Source organism: Calonectris borealis, chromosome 4, assembly GCF_964195595.1.
Source record: "Calonectris borealis chromosome 4, bCalBor7.hap1.2, whole genome shotgun sequence".
In the NCBI taxonomy this organism is placed as follows: domain Eukaryota; kingdom Metazoa; phylum Chordata; class Aves; order Procellariiformes; family Procellariidae; genus Calonectris; species Calonectris borealis.
In genome coordinates this window covers 26,689,549-26,699,551 of record NC_134315.1, presented here as the reverse complement: position 1 = coordinate 26,699,551, position 10,003 = coordinate 26,689,549, and the positions used below count along the sequence as shown (strand labels likewise).

Genomic DNA, 10,003 nt, shown 5'->3' with positions numbered 1-10,003 from the left:
CTGGAACACATCTACTATTCATATACTGAGCATGACGTCACATGGTATGGAATACACCATTGGCCAGCTGGGCCAGCTATCCTAGCTTTGCTTCCCCCCCAGCGCCTGTTTTGTTTTGTTTTTTTTTATAAGCTGAATGTCCTTGACTAGCAGGGTACTTAGCAACAACTGAAAACATCAGTGCATTATCAACATTCTTCTCATACTAAATCCAAAACACAGCACTAGGAAGAAATTTAACTCTATCCCAGCCGAAACCAGGACAGTCCCTTCCCCAAACATACAGCAGACATAAAAGATATTATCACTGAATAGTGTATATAGTGTATATATTGTGTACATATAGTGTCTTCCTGCACAGATATTTCTAGGTGTCTTACTATCCCTGTATGTTAATATCACCCATCCCAAATAATTTTACTCCCACTGAAATTGTGGTGAAAATGCTCTGCAGATGTACCTACTCCTGGGTTCCCTCTTGAATGGCACAGTATCACAGAACCACATCATGGCTGAGGTTGGAAGGGACCTCTCAAGATCATCTAGTCCGCCCCTCCGTTAAAGCGGGGTCAGCCAGAGCAGGACCATGTCCATTTGGGTTTTGAATATCTCTAAGGATGGAGACACCACAGCCCTTCTGGGCAACCTCTGCTAGTGTTCAGCCACCATCAGAATAAAGAAACGTTTTCTTATGTTCAGCTGGAGTGTCATGAGTTTCAGTTTGTGCCCAGCGCTCTTGCCCTGTCACTGGGCACCACTGAGAAGAGTCTGGCTCCCCCAGTAGTTTCTCTACAGAGGAGTCAGACTTCTGCTATAATATGGCACTGGCTTCAAATCTTCCCATCTTTTTTTTCAGTAATTACTTCCAGTTTTAGAGACAACATCTATGTCCAATTTTGACCTTAGTAGCTTAAGACAAAGTAACCACAAGAACCCATTTAAGCAGTGAAAATGTAAATTCACACTCTTGAACACTGAAATGGTTTCCCTTAATCTGTGCAGTGTTTTTGCAAAATTTGTAAACTGTGAAGTGTGAGCCGAATACTACAGAATTCTTTTTTTTCCTGACCTACAGTGTTATAAAATTCTGTAAATCCTAATTTTCTTTTTTATACCAAACCACTTGTAGGGTTTACAGCTCCTGTTCAACAGGTTTGACATACTGCAGCAAACATCCAGCTGCCTCATGCCTGTGCTGGTTTTGGCTGGGATAGAGTTAATTTTCTTCATAGTAGCTAGCATGGGGCTGTGTTTTGGATTTGTGCTGGAAACAGTGTTGATAATACAGAGATGTTTTAGTTACCGCTGAGCTGGGCTTACACAGAGTCAAGGCCTTTTCTGCTTCTCACACCGCCCCACCAGCGAGTAGGCTGGGGGTTCACAAGAAGCTGGGAGGGGACCCAGCTGGGACAGCTGACCCCAACTGGCCAACGGGTTATTCCATACTATACGATGTCATGCTCAGCATATAAAATCGGGGGAAGAAGAAGGAAGGGGGGGACATTCAGAGTGATGGCGTTTGTCTTCCCAAGTAACCGTTACATGTGATGGAGCCCTGCTTTCCTGGACGTGGCTGAACGCCTGCCTGCCGATGGGAAGTAGTGAATGAATTCCTTGTTTTGCTTTGCTTGCGTGCACGGCTTTTGCTTTACCTATTGAACTGTCTTTATCTCAACCTATGAGTTTTCTCACTTTTACTCTTCCGATTCCCTCCTCCATCCCAACGAGGGGGAGTGAGCGAGCGGCTGGGTGGTGCTTAGTTGCTGGCTGGGGTTAAACCACGACAATACCACATCCTCAAACAGCAAATGTGCACAAGCTAAAACCCTTGCATTATATTCACACAGATCTTGGCCAGCTGAGAAAGCAGTCATTTCTAGTTCACTTGTCAATACTCATGTTCTAAAAATGAAAAGCATGGTTGAATGTGCTACAGAAACCAGAGTATCACTTACAGTGATAACAGATCAGATTCTTTTCCAACAATTTGATTTAGTTCTCTGTAGTCCATACAGAGATGCTGCCACGTTTTATGTTATAGAATACTGATCTCCAAGGACTGACTGGCAGAGTTATGCCTTTTGATACACCTCCTCAGTGATGCATGAAATGTCTTCTCTCTTTGTTCTCTCTTTTTTCTTAGTGAATAGTGCCTTGGCTTTTTAATGGATGGTTATTCTTAAATTTCAGTCATATACTGAGTGCTTAATACCAACTGCAAAACTGCATATATCCATTTCAGATCAGAGTAATTCCCGGTTCCTGGCCAGAAAAGTTTGACTCTTTGCTGCTTCTTAGTTAGATGTAGTAAAGTGTCCCAAAAAAATCCTTTGGGATCTTATTTTCATTTCCTTCTCTCACATTTTCTTCTGCACTAGCATTCATCAAATCTACTGGCTTGCATTTTGTGCCTGTGGTTTGTCTATTAGATATGGCTTCTTCTATTAGATGTTCACTTGGAAAATGAACAGGGATTCATTTTTATTTCAAGTCTGTGGGAACTGTAACAGTTGAGGGCTCTGACTCATGTTCAGAGGCAGTTTCAGACTGAATGCTGAAATGGCTCTGAACATAGAGAGAGGGTGACATGAGATGTGTTTTTCCCGAGTGGCAGCAATTTTCAGATGAATATAGCAATGTTAGCTGCTGGTAAGTTTATGGCTGCAGATAGCTTATGGCTGTGAACTACAGTTGCTTAAGAAGCAGTTTACATTGTTTCTCATCTTTTCTTTGTAAGAAAGCCACCATAATCGTGCAGCTGCTATTATGGTTTCTGCCCCAGAGGAAAAACAATTTGTTAAGGTTATACCAGTTTTGGTTCACTTAGACCGCATTTTTAGAGGGGATTTCCCAAAGTATTTGCAGAATATGTTCCTGACACTGATTGCATAATTATCAATCACAATGAAATTTAGTGGACCTTTGTCTCATTAATTTGTGTGGTTACTGAGAACTTACTGTTATAATTCTACAGATCCAATTTAGCCTAGTTCAGATGGTATATCTTTAAATGATTTTTGCAAGCCTGATGTTCTAAGTGTCCCAGTTGGCCTGCTTGCATTTCATAGTTACTCTAAGTTACTAGTTGATATTCTACTTAAGTGTAAAGTAATCCTTGTCATCCCCTCAACTTCAGATTTCCTTCCTCCATTTCCTAGTTTGGAGAATTTCATTGGGCAGCTGTGATCTGGCAGCATTGCAGCAATCCCTTGTGATCATTTCCCCTGGACTGTGGCTAATTTATCTCAAAGTCTGTGTTGGTGTGTTGATGCTTCAGGAGCACAAAAGCCCTCCATAGATCCTCTGACAATTTCAGTGGAGTTTCTTCTTTCCATCGAGCCTTATTTTTTTCTGTGAGTCCTGACATCTTAGGTTGTGGTTGGATGTTCATTAAGCTTGTATCGGTACATTGACAGAAAATCTGCCAGTATAAATTTGGTTCAGTGGTGATCACATGACTAAATTTCTGTCAAATTAACCTAAGTACGCAGTACAGTCTTTGTGCCAGCTAGTTCACAGGCTTGCTGCCTAGTATCCCAAAGTGCTTTGCAATTCTCCAGTGCTTTGTGAGATGCCAGCCCAGCTGAATTCTAGGAATGTTTGTGAGCAACTTTTCTAAGGACTTGGCTTCTTTTTCCAAGATTAGATCCCTCTTTCCAAAAACCCAGTGTTGCTGCCAAAAGGCCACTCCTACCTTGCTACTAGAAGGGTACTTTATAATCTTCTCCTTTCCACTTCCTGGATGCCATTTTCAGACAATGCTGCAGATGTCTTCCAAGTGGCTCTTCAGTATCAAAATTTGCAGTAGAGTTTCATGTCAATTCCTTCTGGGAATAGCATTATCTACTCATTATGGACTGCATACAAGAAAAGAGGGAGCAGACAGAAAAGGAGTTACGTTAAGAGGTTTTGCCCTATTTCCAGGTCATTTTTCAGATCTGATGAAACTGCATGAATTGCAGATGAAGAATTTCCATTCCACAAAGTATCTGGACATGAGTGATGCAATGCCTAGTGGCATGAGTTATGCATGATGAGAACATCAGCAGAAAGAGAACTTCAGAATGGGAAAAGTAATGTTCTTGGGTATCTGTAAACAACCTCATCCATTATTTGGCAAGTTAGATCACCAACATGACTCCTGCCTATCAGGGTAGAAAAGTTGAAAGCTAGCACTGTGATGTGGAATGTGACATCTGCCTGTTGCTTTACAAAGTGCCCAATCCACACTACTTTCAGATGACAGATGTAGAGAATGTCATGGTAAGTTTTGCTCAACTCCCGCCCTCCTCCGTTGTACAGGGTTATTGGTGGAAGGAACATTACCATCTTCTGCCCTTCAAGCAGAGTTGTTTTCATAGTTTTAGCTTGGCAGTGGGCAGCACAATTCTTTTTAGTGTGCCAAAATCAATTACCATTCTGTCCTTGTTACTAGCTGATCTTGAATGCATCTCATACCTTTGTTCATAAAGTAGCCTAAGTCATCACTGTTTTCATCATAGTTTGACTGCCAGAAAGGAGACTTCATAGAGTAAGTCTGAAAACAGCCTCCATATCAGGATCTCGTTTTACTGCTGTATCATGCACTAAATTTGTGAGTGTAAGGGGGAGCAGATGGCTGAAGCCTGGGAGTGGGAAGCTGAGATAGAATCAGTGCCTGCTATGGCTTGTTCATTTGCCCGTGGGAACCAGGAGGGCCAAATTCTGAGGGATGCTCTGGCAGAATGTTTTATGCAAAATACCTAGCTACTTTCTGCTTATATATATGTACTTGCTGATTTGAAAGCAATAAGCTTATTCCTGGTCTCTACTTTCTGTAGCTCCTATTGCCTGCCTCTCTTCCTTGAAAGTTCATACTCTAAAGTTTCATCTATGAGGATCACCCTTTCACAAATCCATCCTTCATTAGGCCCATCGGCTTGCCATATTTCCAAGAACACCAATGGAAACATATATGTTGAACAAAGAAAAATAATCAGAAAAATAATTTCTGTTTTGCTGTCAAAAAGACAGTGCAAATAATGCAGAATACAATACTGAAAAAAGGTCAGCTTTTTACTGATACCAGTTATGCAAAACTATTTACAGATATGCAGAACTTTGCAGAAACAACATGGGGGGAAGAAACAAGAGTGAGGAAGGGGAGCTGCTCAGTGTGAGTGCTTGCATCTCACCCAGAGGGCTGGCTGGCCAGCCAGATAGTGCTGCTTGCATGCCTCATCAAGGGACAATTTCAAGAGATTACCAGACATGATGCGAGTTCCTGGTTGGGGCGATGTGAGAAATGAGCCAGAAAGATGTGATGCGCCAAGTTTTGAGGAGGCTGCGTCTGATTCAAAGTAAGAGAGGAAGACGTCACAGCTTTAGCTGTAAGTGCCATCATAGCATACTGCTTTCTTGCAGATCACTCAGTCATCATCCCCATCACCTCCTGCTTCTCCTTTACAGACTCTTTGCAGGTTCATATTATTTCTGACAAGGCATCTGAGACTGCCTGTCTAGCTCACTTAGTCTTGCCCTTCCAGTTCTAGGATTGTACAAATTCAATTCTCCAAGAATCAATCACTGTGAGACTCTTTCCAATTGCAACAGTTGCTCCAAGTCTGCTTGCCATCCTTTTAGCAACAGCAGGCTGTTTGGCTTTACCCACAGGCAAGAAAATAGCAGTGTTCAGTGTTCCTGCCTCCACTTGACAGGAGGAACCTTCTTCTCCACTATTGTGTGGTTGTCATTGCCCTCCTCTGTTGTTTGAGCCAGGACTAGTGGCAAGCTGTGTCTGTTTTTGGGATTTCAGGATCTCGGATCCATTTTCTAGAACAGTGACTAGCCCTGTGTGCTAGGTGTGGGAGACAGATAGGCAAGGCTGCTAAATGGTGTTGGGAAGCTGTCTCTGCTTGCTTCTAGGATGGCTCGTTCCCTGATGAAGGGTTAGGAGAATGGCTGAGGGAGAGGTGGGAGGAAGGATGCAGTTACAGTTGATCACTCTGCTTATGACCACCCTCTGACACCATTGTCTTGGGTAGCTTTGTGTTTGGGCAGGACAGCCAAAGTATACTTCAAGCCAAGCGTATCTTGATGTTGCTGATGTTCATGGTTCCTGTTGCCCTCTGAACTCCTGGACAGGCTGTCAAGAAACCTGTTCTCCCAGGAAACGTTCTAGGGATGTAGTTTCATATTTCCAAATTAAAGATAGATTTAAGCATGCTTTGTGCCTTACCAGAGGTTGAGTTCCCTTGGTTGAGGAAGGCAAGACGACATGAGCTCTGCATAGTTTAGCTTTTTTGTGCGATGGCCTGGCTTTGTGTCAGTGCCTCGATTCACTTTTCAGTATTGCCACTGTTCAGTTGGGCACCATCACAAGAGAAAGGGCTGAAATATGGGAAAGAAGAGGCAAGATCCATAGCAAGTCAGGACTGTGTGGCATGGCTGGACAAAGGCAGCCTGCCTGCTGCCTCTCAGGAAGCAGAACGTTATGTCCAAGGCCAGCCCTAATGAGCAGAGTTAGCCTACCCACGTCTCACAGGGAGAGATGGCTCTGCACACCAACGATGGCTGGACATGAAAGGCTGCCAACTGGCAATGCACCCGAGACTTGGCAGAGACACCAAAGGCTAGAGAAAAACTTTCAGAAGAAAACTGTAGCCATGAAAGGAGGTTTGAAAGCCCCGTGACAGCAGCAAAGAGTGATGAGAACAGCCAATATGAGAACAGCCCATATGTGGGCCATATCAGACTGTATGACGCACTGATGCCATGAGGAGGTACTGACTTGTGAGAACTCACAACTATCCAAACTTCCTTTCTCACTGTAATTGCAGCATCTTCCTTGTTTTCTGGCTTGGAGGACGTAAGCCACCCTTGGAAATATTGGAGAACAAGATTTTCTTCCCTGTGTAATCCCCACTGCATTGTGGCATGGTATCACTGTCCCCAGGACAGGATGTGGTCCATCTTTCCATACAGGAGCATGACACCCCAGCTCCTTGGCTAGGCACAGGTCAACCCAACTAGCTGACATGAGAAGCCATGGTCTGAAATTTTCCTTTCCAACTTAATTCCACACCTAAATGCATATTTTGACGGATGCTTTAATTGCAGGGAAGCCTTCTGAGTCATGTGCTCTTAAACAGGCTTTAGATTTCTAGCTGAGAAGCTACACTGTGAATTCCCTCATACTTCAGAGGTGATGGCTAGGGGCCAAGCAACCGACGGGACCTTGTTTCTGACAGGGGCACGGAGCCCTGACTGCGGGGGCTGTGGCAGACCCACCCGCACACCAGGCCCCAGAGGAGCTACCTTCCTGGCGTCTTCCTAGCGCTGACTTTCTGGGGCTTTATTTTAAGGCCGAAGCGTTGCTTGAAAATGACACCGCCCGGCACGCCGGGCCACCGCGGCCGCGTATCCTCCTGCCCGCGTAGCGCCCAAGCCTGCCTGGGCCGGGCAGCCAAGGCCGGGACGCGGCTGTCCCTGCCCGGCAAGCAGCGCAGGTGCGGCGCGCCGCGGGCAGCCCCCGTGCTCCCGCGGCGGGGTGGTGGCCGCCCCACGGAGGGCCGGGCCGGGCCGCGGAGGGGCGTGCGCGGGGGGCGGGAGCCGCGCGGCGCCGCCCCGGCCCCGCCGCCGCCGCCGGGAGCCGGCAGATCCGGGTCTCGTGGCGCGGGCTGACGTGTGAGCCGGCCCGAAGCAGCGGGGCCGAGCCGCGGGGCCGCCTCTGCCAGCCCGGCCGCCCTGCGCCTGCCCCCGCGCCCGCCCGCGCCGCGCAGCCCGCCGCAGCCCTCCGCGCCCCCGCGACGGCGGCCAGAGCACGGTGAGCGGGGAGGGGCCGCGGCCGGGGGGCGCCGCGGCGGGGAAGGGGAAGGCGCGGGCCGGCCGCGGCCAGGCGGAGCCGGGCGGGTTTCCGCGGACACCCCCGCCCGTCCCTCCGTCCGCCGGGCGCGGGGCGGCGCCGCGCGGCCCGGGGGTGGCCGGGGAGCCTGGGGAGCCCCCGGTGGGGGCTGCAAGGGTAACTTCAAGCCTGTTGAAGTACAGAAACGTCCCCGCTGCCGGGCGCTTCGCCGGGTGCCCGGGAAGGTAAACACCAGGAGAGCCGGAGCCGTTCCGCTCGTCATTAGGCAGCACTCTTCTTTTTCAAACCAGTGAAAGCTCCGCTCGTCGTCTTTACAGATGGTCTGATTTGGGTTTTTGTGGTTGTTGGGGTTTTTAGTGCAGAGTGGCACTCTTCTGTCGATTCTTTTTTTTTTTTAAAGGGTTTCGGTGTGATACTTTGAGCCAAAGGGTTTTAGTTTTCTCTCTTTAAAGAAGCTGGAAATGGCATGCTGACCCCAGGGTGTGTGCTCCCTGAAAAGCACATGGGGAGGAAAAAAAACTAAAGTGGGAGAAATTGAACAATGTTTTGTGAAAATGATCTCAGGAAAAGGACAGCGTCACACTGCCATTAATTTATTAAAGATAGGATTCCTGCCAGAAAGTCTTCATATGTGTGCCCCAAGGTGTGATTCGTAGCGGATTACAGTGGGGAAGAGGTATATTGGCCGTGGAGACCACAAGATACCGTCCACGGTCATTCCTCCACTGCTGTCACTGTGCTGGGTTCCCCAGGTATCCTGCCCTGCAGCTCAGCCACTGCCTTCCATGGCAGTTCTGAGGCCTTCCATGGCAGTTCTGAGGCCTTCCATGGCAGTTCTGAGGCCTTCCATGGCAGTTCTGAGCCCTCAGCTAACCACTGCTTCTACATGAATGTGGCACACGACCTATACCAAAAACTTTTGTTTCCTGGCAAACACCTGTTTGTCTAGTGAGTCTTCAGGATTGTCTTTTAGATTATACGTTTGTTGGTGGAGGGACTGTTTGTGTTGTATACTGGCTGAACATCAATGTCTGTGCATATAGATAAGTCTTGAAAACCATCTCCAGTTTTTAGAAGTGAGGACATTAACTTTTTTGGTCTTAATAGCTTATTATATTAAAGTTATTAGTGTGCCAGCTGGGGAAGGTATGTATCTGCAGTGAGCATTAGTGGGTTACATCTTCGAAGTCTTTACATGCTTAGCTACTAGAGTGCTATCCATGTTTACTCATTTCTGTTACTTTCCAGAAGCAGATATCAGCTCAAAAAAATCAAAATGAGAAAAAAAAATCAATCTTACTTTTGATTTCTTCCTATATACAGTGAGAGAGAATAAATCCTTGATAATTCCATCTAATTCTTGTGACCTGTCAAGATGAAAGAAATCAAGCTATTGTTGTTGATCATTGATTTAAAAAAGTGACCCTGTCACTGACAGCGTGGCTTCAAATGCTAGAAGCAGTTGGCAAAATAAAAGTGATTGTAATGTTAGCAGTACATTAGCCGGTTCAGCCCTGAGTACTGTTCCTTCCCTGCCACTGAGGTGGGTGAGTCCAACCTCTTTAGTTCTTTTTGACACGTTTTGTAAAATACGAGATTTACAATTTTTGCCTAACTCTAGAGTGGTATAGAGTTCTGTATTTTAAATGGTTTAAGATCATTTTGTGTAAGGTGCTAAACAAGTGCAAAGCCCTACTGGATGTGTTACTGGTCATTCCACAAAGTATTGCTGTGTGTGCTCCTCTGGCAAGCAGGGACGTCTCTGACCCACTCAGGACCATAAGCCAGGAGGGTCTGCTTTAGAACTGAGATGGTGGTAGCAGCCATTCTGTAGCTCTGGGTGGATCTTATTTTAGCCCAGCTGGATATTATTTTGCTGACTATAGAAATAAATATAATGAACGTGGTGCTATGGAATTCCTTATACTCTGCACGTTGTGATGGTTTTGCAGCACCTTACCCAAACTACAATCAAGTCCGTTAAGCCTGAAGTGTTGCCCAGTTACATGGGCAACATTCTGCAGTCCATGTTCTTCCCTCCTTCTAAGGGAAAAATGAGAATAATACATTTGTTGTTAAAGAAGTAGTCTACATAAAAATTTCAAAATGCTTATGGTTTTAATCGCTTTGTAATTATTGTACCTGCTTTCAAATGGTTGG

The 10,003-nt window shown here is 46.1% G+C and overlaps 1 protein-coding gene across 2 annotated transcripts in view; it reads left to right on the top strand.

Moving 5' to 3' along the window:
• Positions 1-7,616: 7,616 nt before the first annotated feature.
• Positions 7,617-10,003, top strand: part of SMIM14 (small integral membrane protein 14) — a 45,060-nt gene continuing 42,673 nt past the window's right edge. Inside the window, exon 1 of one of the 2 annotated variants that reach the window (XM_075148949.1) lies at positions 7,617-7,804. The gene's annotated coding sequence lies outside the window, so the exon portion shown is untranslated. The remainder of the gene's footprint in view (positions 7,805-10,003) is intronic. The other variant, XM_075148950.1, reaches the window with a different exon arrangement.